This window comes from Engystomops pustulosus, chromosome 1 (genome assembly GCF_040894005.1).
Source record: "Engystomops pustulosus chromosome 1, aEngPut4.maternal, whole genome shotgun sequence".
In the NCBI taxonomy this organism is placed as follows: Eukaryota; Metazoa; Chordata; class Amphibia; order Anura; family Leptodactylidae; genus Engystomops; species Engystomops pustulosus.
In genome coordinates this window covers 60,467,927-60,480,481 of record NC_092411.1, presented here as the reverse complement: position 1 = coordinate 60,480,481, position 12,555 = coordinate 60,467,927, and positions in this window count along the sequence as shown.

Genomic DNA, 12,555 nt, shown 5'->3' with positions numbered 1-12,555 from the left:
TCCTTTTTATCTTAGTTATATGTTTTTGCCTTGCACAAGCCTTTCTACAGCTTCTACTAAAAATGGGTGTATATGTATGTGTGTATATATAGATATACATATATATATATATATATATATATATATATATATATATATATATATATATTCATGCAAGTGCTACACAGATGAAGCAAGGTATTAGTTGTGTATAAGCCAATCTGTATAATGTGATGGAAATGCCTTTACCATGTCGTGTTACTTGCTCACATCCGAGGCATCTGCTTTGTGGTGATATCTTCAGTAGGACATCTCATGATAGTAGCAGTCATTGAACTCATGGACATCGATAATACACAAATTACACTTGATCGTCATCTGATTTTGTGAATTCCTATATACTTCAGTGATTTTTTTACTGATGCATTACATTTCAGCTTTTTATCACTGATCAGTGGTTAATTTAGAACCTGTTCTTTTTTGTGTTCACTGACAACATTGGATCAGTGAAAAAAAAACTGAAGTGTGAAAAGGCCCATTAAAAAGAATGGGTCAGTAAGGCATCAGTAAAAAATTACAGAGGTCGGGAGGAGAAAACCAATGTGTACAATACCTTAAGCCAAAATGGGTTCAATGCAGAATCACTGATGTGAAAAAAATTCCAATGTGAAACCACCCTTATGGTTTGTGGTCTTATGTTCTTTGTCTGTTCTTGGTGGATTTTTATACGCACTGAAAACGCATGCATTTGGCTGGAAGCAGCTGTGAAAATGATAGACATGCATAAATGCATGTGTTTTCAGTGTATTTAAAACACGTTCAGTTTTTTAGATGGAGTTTTTAAAGCCAAAAGCAGGTGTAGATCATAATGGTTGAGAATTAGCATTGAGTATTGTTACTCCTCCTCTATTTTTACTCCACTCCTGGTTTGGACATCAAAAACTGCATTGGAAAAGCTGAACATGTGGACACAACCTCTGTGTTACTGCACCCATAGGCAGTTTTTTTTCACCTTTATAATCCTATGAAATGTGATAAGTAACAGCTGAAGGGGAAGTCCAGTCAGTTGGCAGCATTACATGTGTTTGTAGGTCCATCTGCTCCTCCGCCCAACGTGCCCAGGCTCCAAAGCGTTTTTTTCAGGTAGCACTTAGGCCCCTTCTCCACTGGCGTTTTTCACGCGCGAGTTCTGCGCGTGCATTTGACGCTCAGAACTCGCATTGCACTCTGTCCCATTGTATTCAATGGGTCTTTCTCCATTAGCGTGGTTTTTAACGCGCGTGCTTGCGTTCGTTTGCACGCGCGTCAAAATCGCAGCATGCTCTATTTTTGCGGGTCACGCGCGTTTTTCACGCCCCATTCAAGTCTATGGAGATGCATCAAGAACGCATTGCACTCGCAATCATTGCAAGTGCAATGCGAGTGCAATGCGTTTTAAACGTAAGGGTTGCTAGGTGACCAGAATAACATTATTTCCCCTGCTCGCGATCGAGCATTTAATTAAAAAAACACAATGAAGAACAGTGAAGAATAGAATAAAATCATTGTACACAGTGAACACAGTGACCACAGGATCATTTAAGATAAAAACACAGTGCAGAACACAGTGCAGAATAGATTACAGATGTTCGGCACATCTGCTTACTTGTCGGGAGATACGCGCGGAGCGGTGCGAACAAAATAGCATGTGAAGAACAATATATATGTGTGAAGAACACATTGCAGATGTATTTAAACATCTGCAATGTGTTCTTCACACACATATATATTGTTCTTCACATGCTATTTTGAACAACAATGTGCCCATCCTTGTAGTGGATAACATCGGTTACACCGCGGCTGGCAGCGCCTCCTCTCCCCCGCAGGACATTCCCGCAGGGTGTTATCAGATAACACTCCCGTGTGTACTGTATGCAGCACTGCCTGCCCTCCATGTAACTGAAGCTTTCCCTCAGTCATGTAGCACAGCGTTCATACACGTCAGGGACTTATGACAATAGTAAGCAGCCGCCACCCCCTTAATGTGTGCTGCACAGGTGCCGTGTCACTGCTGGGGCTGTCCCATTGTCGCAGGAGAAGAGGGGACACGAGGGCTCGGAGACTGTGTAGTATGCAGCTGTTCCCTCACTCAAAGTCCTGCAGCGCCGCAAGGAGGACGGCAGCAGGCACCTGCTGTACACGGGAGCACGCAGCCCGACACCTGCGGCTGCTATCCCGTACAGAGAAGGGGAACCTGGCGGTGTGTGAAGGTTTCCTATGTCACTGGCACCGCTCAGCAGACGTTACCCCGCGCCTGTGTGTACAGCTACGAGTAAAGGGAGGGTGGGCGACACCTGGGAAACTTTGTGCGCGCTCACGCCGTGCCCTGTCTACACCGCGGGGAGAAGAACAATATATATGTGTGTAGAACACATTGCAGATGTATTTAAACATCTGCAATTTGTTCTTCACACACATATATATTGTTCTTCACATGCTATTTTGTTCGCGCCGTTCCGCGCGTATCTCCCGACAAGTAAGCAGATGTGCCGAACATCTGTAATCTATTCTGCACTGTGTTCTGCACTGTGTTTTTATCTTAAATGATCCTGTGTTCACTGTGTTCACTGTGTACAATGTTTTTATTCTATTCTTCACTGTTCTTCACATCTGCTAAATTGTCGGGAGATAATATACGCGCGGAACAGTGAAGAATAGATCGCCGATGTTTGCAAATTATCAGAAGACATTATTTTTCAATTAAATAACACATTTTAATCCCAAACCATGGTCCCTTTGAAATATGCTCGAGTCTCCCATTGAATCGCGCGTCAAAAATGCGCCGAAAACGCAAAAAAAACGCAAATTACTCCAAGGAAAAATGCAACAAAAACGCAGCAAAAACGTCAGTTTTTCACGCATTGCACACGCACGTGAAACGCAACGCTAGTGTGCAAGAGGCCTTAGGCTAGAGGATACTTGGCTGTAAAAAAGTGGGCAAGTTGCATCCCTTTTACACCCATTTTTCATGGCTCTTTATAAACTATAGTCTATGGGGCATGTTTACTAACAACAATGCAAACTGTGCTAAATTCCAAGCCATGCTCCAAATTTATGAAGAAGCCTCTGTCTCATTGTGAATTAGGCACACACTGGCGGGATGTATTAATATGTGGAACCAGTGCAGAATAGAACAGTTCTCTGCTGTTCCAGATCTATCATTTTGGCCACACCCCCTAGTGACAGGGGTTATGCTACTTTTTCGGACGAGTCAGAAAACTGCCTTAAAATGGTCTAAAACCATCAAAAAAATATTGCACATTGCATTTCACGTGCAAAATACTGCGTTCATGGGAAACTCGTTGCGTATTGGCCAAACGGAATCATGGGGTGGACCACGGGCGATCGCATATGGGTTTCTATGAAAACGCATGTGATTGGCAACCAGCACCTGGTGTCTTGGATTGTCTAAGTGCAAGACACTGGTTGCTGATTGCCAATCGCATGCGTTTGCATAGAAACGCAGATGCAAACGCCCATGACCCATGCTGTGCGTTTTGATTTAGTTTCAAAATGGAATCGAAACGCTAACGTCTGACAGCAACCTTATATATGTATGTAAATATATATATTTCCGACAATAATTCCCCATCACAAGACAGTGATATCCACTTGTCAAATGGTCGGTGTCCCTGCAATATCAAGCACAGCCACAGCTGCAGTCTCTTCATTTTTACTACTCCTTTAGCTTTCTCACCATTTTATAATTATGGGGTTATTTTATCTTCAGCGACTGTTAACTAAATAAATTAAAGGAAACCTCATATCACGCATATACCTAATAAGGTAGATCCGGTGGCAATGGATATTGGAGTTTTTTGAGGTCCAGTTGAATCCACATAATAATGGTGGATTACACAAGACAAGACACTGGTGTGAATGCAGCCATGTATGTCACAGTAATAGCAGATCAGCCTCCTCTGTGAGCAAGTAACACGTCAGTCTATATGAAACGTGAAGAATCTAGCACAATACTTTTCTCCAGTGATGTACATTTCTCACATAAGGATATGCAGTCATTTTTCTTATTTCTTTCCCCCTTTTTTTCAAGACATTTTGTATAAATATATTTATGGTTTCTAAAATATTTTTTTAAACAACTATTTTTTCCAAGCCTTGCATTTACAGGATAGATGCGCCGAGTGGATGTAACGTATTATCACACTGAATCTTCTCCGCTTCACTTTGGCCGCGATGCTTACCATAATGATCTTGCTTCTGACTGGACACTTCAAGATTTGCTCTTATGAAGAATGGATACAAAAACAACACGAGAGACCCTCTTTTATAATCTGGAATAGGTCAACCCATTAACCCTTTCACCACTGGAGTGCTTTAGATCCTGACTTTACACTTATGTCACTAGCAATGTCTGGAAGATGGATAACAGGGGTATCGGATATCTGAAGCAGTTTTTAAAATGATATTGCATATACGTTATGAGTTATTATAACATTGTGCATTATTTAAGTAATAAATCCTCCATGAAATGGTTGTCATAAGTTTTGGTATATAGCGTGTGTCCTTTGTGTTGTATCATTGGGGTAAAACAGACAAGAAAACACTAGCACTTTCAAACATATTATACTTTAAATGGGTCTTACCAAGTCATCCCCTATGCACAGAATAGGGTAACAATTAGAGATGAGCAAGCATACTCATCCGAGCTTGATGCTCGTTCGAGCATTAGCGCACTCGTAACTGCTCGGTGCTCGGACGAGTATTTCGCCCGCTCGAGAAAATGACATCTCCCGCCGTTGTGATTTTTGGCGGCCAGAAACAGAGCCAATCACAAGCCAGGAGACTCTGCAGTACACCCAGCATCACGTGGTACACTTAAATGTCGATAGCAGTGGTTGGCTGGCCTGATCAGGTGACCCTGGAATAGACTAGCCCCTGCCTGCGCTGCTCGGATCATTCTGTGTCTGGATGCCGCTAGGGAGAGAGCTGCTGCTGGTCAGGGATAGCGTTAGGGTGTTCTAGAAGATTACTGTTAGGCAGGAGTGATTCTCCAAGAACCTTACTGTTAGGCAGGAGTGATTCTACAAGAACCTTACTGTTAGGCAGGAATGATTCTCCAAGAACCCAACAGCCCTTGTTAGGGCTACATTAGCGTTTTTCAAAAGTTAAAGTGACACATTCATTCACAGCATAAAATCCTTTTGTGTGTTGTCAGTGTAGGTTAGAAACTAGCCATAGCAATCGTCTTCTGTTGTTGCTGTCTGATTTCTTCTGCACGTTTTGTTCTATTATTATTGGGTGTTTTAGATGCTATCTCGCCTCACTTGGTCACTCTGTCATCGCCATGCTGTTGCCCATAATTTTGGCATAATGGTGCGATTAGGCAGCCTCAGAGGAATCCATGCATGCTGCCCCTGCTGTTTCCTGTCCATTTCCATGGTGTTTCCAAGTGTTTGGCCATGCTTCCCTGTGCAGACCCTTGGTCCCCTTGAAAAATGCTCGAGTCTCCCATTGACTTCAATGGGGTTCGTTATTCAAAACGAGCACTCGAGCATCGGGAAAAGTTCGACTCGAGTAATGAGCACTCAAGCATTTTAGTGCTCGCTCATCTCTAGTACCAATCTGATGTATGAGAGTGCCAGATATATGTGGCACTAACATTGGCTATCTAGGAGAGTGCCAGAGAAAAGCAAGAGCTGTGCTCCACAATTTTGAACGCTTCCACGCCATCAGTTAGTGAGAAAAGAACCTTCAATCTTCTTATTGCTGGTGGTCCCCACTGTCGGCCACACAGAATAACAATCAAACTTGCTTCAAGGCTAATGTTACATCAAAAAATTACATATAGTTTTAGTGATGTTTTTTATGTTGAACATTTATCAATTTTGAATGTCACTATTTATACTTACATTTTTTTAAATAAAATTCTACTATTTTTACAACGGAACTAAGCTTTGGCTGCCCTGGACAAAGCTTTGTTCTGTTGTAAAAATAGTAGAATTTTAAAAATGTATGCTCTGAGGGTGTATGCTCATTTAGTATGATACCTCCTCCTGTTTCCTCATGGAAAATTAGTTCACTTCATTTTGACCATATATTATGCCATACATATATTATCAAGAAAGCCTAGAGATTGTGGTATAATGGACCCTGTATACAGTTGGTATGGAAAGTATTTAGACCCCTTGATATTTCAGTCTGTTTCATTGCAATTGGTAAGATCAAAAAAGTTCTACGCACCCCATCTTGACTAAAAAGAAATCAGAAATGTAGATATTTTTGCCAATGTATTAAACAATAAAAACATGTGAAATATCACATAGTCACAAGTATTCAGCCCCTTTCCTTAGTATTGAGTAGAAGCACCTTTTGAGCTAGTGCAGCCAGGAGTCTTCTTGGAAATGATGCAAGACATTTCTCCCACCTGGATTTGGGGATCCTCGGCCATTCTCCCATGTAAATCCTCTCCATTTCCCTCAGGTTGGATGGTGACCATTGGTGGAAGCCATTTTCATGTTTCTCCAGAGATGCTCAATTGGGTTTAGGTCAGGGAATAACAAGAATATATTCATGGTTGTCTGTCAAGTAGATATCCAAGGGTACCAATTTTATATTTATTCTCCAAAATTCATAAAAGATTCTCTTTGGTACCCATTGGCTATCTATGTCGATAGTTACTTACAACCCATTGCTCAACAATTACCAAGATGTCTTAAAGACACTAGTGATTTCGTGAGACGTGTTCAGACTCTTGATCTTACTGGTGTCAAATTATGGGAAACCATGGATTTCAAGAGTCTGTACACTAATATCCCTACTGATGAGGGAATACATGTCGTAAGGAACAGCCTTTGTGAGAATCCTTCCATGTCAATTGCCCGTATTGGTTTTCTGCTATCATTATTGGAGATTATTCTTGAGAAAAATTACTTCTGTTTCGATACTTAATTTTTTTCTACAATTACAGGGGACCTCTATGCGGTCCCCTTTGGCATCAAGTTTCGCTAACATTTTTATGTCTGCATCTGAGGAACAAGCTCTGGTGTCACACCCCCTCAGTCAACATGCCATCCCCTGGCTTCGCTATGAGGACGACTTGTTTGTCGCCTGTGGGAGTAGTGACACAGAGTTATTAGAATGAATTGATTTCCTTAACCAATGCTATCCACTTATTAAATTTGCTGTTGAATATCACCCTAACAACATCCACTTTTTAGATGTAGAGATTGTTAAAGAGAAAGATGACCTTATTACAACATTATACTCTAAACCTACAGATAAGAATAATTTACTTAAAAGATCTAGTTTTCATCAACGCACATTCCGAGGGATCCCAAAAGGACAGTTTTTGAGGGCCTGTCGTATATGCAATAGTGATAAAGAATATGAGAAAAATTTTAATAAAATGATTCAAAAATTTGTAGAGAAAGGTTATAATAAAAATCAAGTTCGAAAAACAGGAGAAGAGGTAGCACAGAAAGATTGGAAAGAATTGAGAGAAAACCGTGTCTGTAATAGACAAATAGAAGAGAAGTAAGATAACTTGTTTATATCCACCTATGACAGCAATTCTAGAATGATAAAGAACATTATTTTGAAACATTGGAATTTACTCCGCTGCGACCCTAAATATGGTACTCTATTTCGAGAAAAAACACGATTTATGCACAGAAAGGGTAAATCATCGGCAAACCCCCTTATTAGAGCACATGTCAGTAACAATATGACTAAATTAAACAAACAATCCTTCTTAAAAGCCCAGCGTAATGGCACCTTTGTCTGTCATGTCAGAATTGTAACTCTATCATTGAAGGAGAGAAATGTTCCCATCCTACACAAGGTACAGATATTTCTATTAAGGAGTAGCATTCTTGTAATAGCAAGAACGTTATCTACATGCTTAAATGCCCTTGTGGCAAAGTATACATTGGGCAGACATCTAGGACTATAAAGACACGGTTATATGAACATAGGTCTACAAGTAGACTATTTGCTAAAAGTGACTCCAGCTCACACACGAAAGAGGAGAAAAGCGGAGTAACTTGAAAATATGGTGAAACAACGGAAGCCAGACATTTTTCAGAACATCGACATCATGTATCTGATTTAAGGTGGATGGTAATTGAAGAGGTAATGGGTTGTGACAGCGAACAAATATCGCTGCAGTTGCTACAAAGAGAAGTATATTGGATTAGTAGGTTGGAATTCTTGAGTCCTAAAGCCTTAAACGAAGATTGTAATTTTAATGTGTTCTTACGAGGATAAATTACAGGGGTTATTGTGTAATAAAATATGTTTAAATACATAGATATCATAGTCTGATAACGTCTTATCCTCTGTATAGAGTTAATTATTTTCCCCTCAGTACAGGAAGTTAAGTATCGTTATGTATTGTAAGGTATTGTCATGTATTGTTGCGTATTGATATGTAAAATTTAAGCTAATGTTCTTACCATGTATTCATAGTTTTTACTTCCGGAAGGAGGGTTATAATTTGTTTGTGTAGGTATGTGCCGGGCACGTTTGAGGAAAGGGGAGTTCTCCCCGAAACGTCACGTCAAGTGGCTTACAGCGGCTCGTCTAGCAGTTTGAGGAGCGTGAGTCTCTGCCAGAGGTCTAAAAGTTATGAGAGTGTTGATATATATTACTATGGACTACACTGAATTTGCGCACAATGTACCTATTATAGTGACATTCACTAGCAAAATAACATGTAGCAAGCTATATTTTCTATTGCATGAAACTATGATTATGAAGATGGCTGTATACTTATGAATAGCAACGAAGTAAAAGGAAATTTTTATTTAAAAAACTTTTTTGCTCATGGTTAATGTTATCGGACATTGTTCATGGATGCGTTTTTGTGAGGAAACGCAATTTCTATATTCTATCCCTCTACATATCTTTATTTATTGTACAAGGCAGTGTCTAGGCCAGTGAAGAATGGTCACAGAGTTGATGTGAAGCCACTGCTTGTTATTTTAGTTGTGTGCTTAGGGTCATTGTCTTGTTGGAATGTGAACCTTCAGCCCAGTCTGAGGTCCAGGACACTCTGGAAGAGGATTTCATTCAGGCTATCTCTGTACTTGGCCGCAATTATCTTTTCTTCGATTGCAACCAGTGGTCCTGTCCCTGCAGTTGAGATACACCCCCATAGCATAATGATGCTGCCACCACGTGTCACTGTTGGGATTGTATTTGGCAGGTGATGAGCAGTGCCTGGTCTTCTCCAACAATACTGCTTAGAATTAACACCAAAATGTTCCATCTTCATTTCATCAGACCAGAGACTAATTTCTCATAGTCTGGAGGCCGTTGTGTGTTTTTTGCAAACTGTATGCAGCTTTCATATGACTTGCACTGAGGAAAGGTTTCTGTTGGCCCAATCTGTCATAAAGCCAGGACTAGTGGAGGGCTGAAGTGAAAAGTGACTTCGTGGAACTTTCTCCCACCATCTCCCTACTGCATATCTGAAGCTGTCATGGTGATCTTGGGGTCCTTCACCTGTCACCAAGGTTCTTCTCCCACAATTGCTTAGTTTGGAAGGCCAGGTAAAGGAAGAATGGTGGTTGTGCCAAATTTCTCCCATTTAAGGATTATGGAGGCCACTGTGCTCTTAGGAACCTTGAGTGCTGCGGGAATTATTTTGTATCTTTGTCCAGATTCTTGCCTTGCCACAATTCTGTCTCTGAGCTCCTTGGGCAGTTCCTTAGGCCTCATGATTCTCATGTGGTTTGACATGTACTGTGAGTTTTTATATAAATAGGTGTGTCTTTCCTAATCAAGTCCAACAGTTTAATTAAAACATAGCTGGACTCATATGAAGAACTTTTGAGTAGAACCTTCTCAAAGAGGATCAGAAAGAAATGGAGCTCATGTGAGTTAAATATTACTGTCAAAGCAAAGGGTCTGAATACTTATGACCATGAGATAGAAAAATGCAGAAATGTAAATATTTGATAAACTGAAAAATGTAAAATGTCAAGATGGGATGTAGAGGGTACAATGAGCAAAAAAAAAAAAAACTTTTGATCTTACCAATTGGCTGCAATGAAACAGAGTGGAAAATGTGAAGGTCTGAATACTTTCCTGTTCCTGTATGAATTCCAGCCGAATAAAAATATTTCTAAACATTGGTTATCACTTACAAAATACTGTTTAGTTATTATTTAACGGAGCTTACATTTGTTTCTTTGATGATTGGATTGTAAAGGTACCATGTTAGAAACTCAATGTGAGACATTTGCCATTAAGGGTTAATTTCAGTACGCTCCACCTCACTACTAGGGTCATGTGACCTTGATTTTGTATTTAAGATGTGTGTTTTTAGTAGTTCTAATAGATCATGACTAAGGCTTAACAGCCGAAACGCGTCGATCAGTTTTCTTCATTGTACATATCCGAACCTGCTGTTGCACAAATAAAGAAGTTTTTATACCGTTTGGGACGAGCGCTGGAACTCTTCTTTTCTACCTGTGAACTTTCCCTTGCCGGGGCGTTTCCGTGTACGCAGTCCTGCGGTGAGCATTGGAGTGAGTAGAGCTGACACAGACTTTTTCCATGTTAGAAACTATGTAATGAGACTTGTGTCATTCTGATTGCACAAAGTTTTGTGGTCAGCAGGATTTAAACCAGTCAAGTAAAACAGGAAGCCATTAAAAGGAAACCTACCATAAGACATATGCTAAATATTGCCATTTTCACACGCACAGAGCTGTGCAGCCTATTCTACCGTTTACAACGCAAGTAAATAGAGTTAAGCAATCTGTAAGCTGTACTTAAAGAGAACCCATCATGCAAAATAACCCCTCTAAAGGAAATATATTTTCATAAACTGCTATTAGAGAGCATTGCCTCTATCCCTTCATTGTCCCTCTACATGCCTGTAAACCTAAGCAATGAGGTCCTAAAGCTGTATGCAAATGACCTGTGAAATGTCCAATGAAGCATTAGCATATTCAAGCTGTCCACCTTATTCATGAGTGGGAGGCACAGCCACACCCCCAGTGCTTGACTGACAGCCTGTTTAATGGAGTGAGGCTGTATAATGATGTGCTTCCTGGTACTGGCGCCCCCTGCAGCCTGTGTGTGCATGTGTGTGTGTATAAGAGAGATACAGCAGCTCCAGGCAGCCATGTTACAGCAGAACATGTCAGATTCATGTGTAGCTGATGTCTGTGTCTCTCACCTGTATATTAGGAGGATGCAGCATGTCAGCAGATGCAGCACACACACACTAGCCATGCTTTACTATACATTACACACAGACATGAGCAGGGGGAGGAGAGGGGAGGGGGAACAGGGGTGACATCACTGCCTCTGACCATGTGACCAGCCTCATTTACATGATAAAAAATAGATGATTTTACAATGAATAATGTATGAAATAACTAGATAAAGGCTGGGATGGGATCCTTGTGAGCTACTCCAACAGGAAGAGGTGACAGGACAAGTGGCACAGACCTGATGACAGGTGTCCTTTAAAAGGAAACAAACATAAGGAAACCCATCACGAGGAATCTGCCATCAGATGTAGATCTTGTGGTAAAGCCAAATGTGCTCCTTTCATAAATTGTTTGCTTCTATGGAACTACCATTCAGAGTCACCAACCAGAAGGCACAAACGGGCCCTTCCGGAGAGAGGCTACTAGGGCGTGGAGTGGCATCTACACCCAGACAGCCTACTCCATACCGAGAAGTCTCTGCAGGTAATTTACACATTACTTTTAGTTAGTACAGATTCACACAAATAGAGTAAAGCAAAGGCAGAACAGGCTGCACAGATCCATGTGTGCAATTATGACTACGCTCAGCATCATATGAGGATCCAAAAAAAAAAAAATCCACATGGTGACATTTGTTGCACTGTAAAGCAAGTCTACCATTTCCAGGGTCCCACATGAGGCACAGACTGGACATTGTACAGGAAAAACAGATGTGACTGGAACAACTGCTAGAGGCAGCTGTATACTCCAGAGCGATGGATTTATATTCCTGCAGCTGCTACAAAACCTGTCTGGTCAGAAGTCCATGACATATACCAAAACTGTAGAAGGGGTATGCATTCTCCCAGCATCAGGGTCACATGTCTCCCCATCTAAGGTTAATACAACTAGAGGAGAGGACAATGGACCGATACACTATAGCAGTGGTGGCGAACCTATGGCACGGGTGCCAGAGGCAGCACTCAGAGCCTTTTCTTTTGGGCACCTGGGCCATCGCCCCAGCACACCAGATAGGACTCGAAGAATCTTCCAGCAGTTCCAAGCAACTTAGAAAATGCTGCTTTCAGTCATATTTTGATACTTACTTTGCTACTTGGGTATGTAGGAAGAGGGAGAATGAGTAGACAGGGTCGAATTATCTTTGGAGGACCTCCTGCTGGCCCCTACAGGTTTACAGAGGGACACTGGGAAGAAGGTAAAATTATGCACATTTTCCATCTTTCTGTGTTGCTGTCTTCAGGAGGCAAATATGATTGTTGAAGAACAGGGAACCGGAAAGTACTGCTTTAATTTTTTTTTATTGGCACCTCGCGATAAATAAGGGGGGTTTTGGGTGTCTTTTTGGGCACTC